The sequence below is a fragment of the Chanos chanos genome, chromosome 12 (assembly GCF_902362185.1).
Source record: "Chanos chanos chromosome 12, fChaCha1.1, whole genome shotgun sequence".
NCBI classification, from domain to species: Eukaryota; Metazoa; Chordata; class Actinopteri; order Gonorynchiformes; family Chanidae; genus Chanos; species Chanos chanos.
The window spans coordinates 24312876-24313734 of record NC_044506.1 but is presented as its reverse complement, the minus strand read 5'-3'; positions in this window follow the sequence as shown (position 1 = coordinate 24313734).

Genomic DNA, 859 nt, shown 5'->3' with positions numbered 1-859 from the left:
TGCTAAGAAAATTTAATTATTTATTCCGTCTCTCCAGAGGGTTGTGGATTTTTCTGGAAAAAGAGAGAAACTACTTTTTGTCTTCACCCCAGCTTCTTTTGCAGAGCGACTGGAAATGTCACGCGCGTTCATGCAGGCACCGCCTCTAAATAAAATCGACAGAAAAAGACAAAAAATCCCTCAGTTATTCCGGCTTTTTGCATGAGCCACGTGTTCAAACTACAAATGAACCCCCACACGTGAGGATTCCCGGTTGCTCAATTAAGAGCAGGATTGGGGAAAATTGCACAGGGGAAGCTGGGGTGGGGAGAGAGAGAGAGAGTGAGTGAGTGTGTGTGTGTGTGTGAGAGCGAGTGTGTGTGTGAGTGTGTGAGAGAGAGAGAGAGAGAGAGAGATTGGAGTTGGGGTAAAACCTAGCAACGTGCATGTAGGGATTCCGTGCGAACGCTCTGTGTCTTTTACTCCTCTTCATTTTGGTGGCCTTTTTCTGCGGTCCTGGCCTCTCATTGGTTGTCGTTGAAACAGTGAAGCGCACGCCCGCTCACTGTACAGAGCTACAGCTGGGCTCGTGTGACCGTGGGTGTAGTAGGCTGCCATATAGGGAAGGGGGGGAGGGAATGCCATTCATAAAGCATATAGAGACATAAAAAGCGACTCATATAGGCTCAGACGAGTGGGATCAATGCGCTATCACTTTCTTTCAACTTCAGAAATAAGCACAACCGTATATTGCAATCGACCCTAACCTCAACACCATGCCCCTCATATTTGACTCTTAACGTCTATGTAATGCGAGCTGCAGGGCTATGAGCCTTTGGGGATTTTGTTTGCCTAAGCAAACATTGACATTTTACATGAA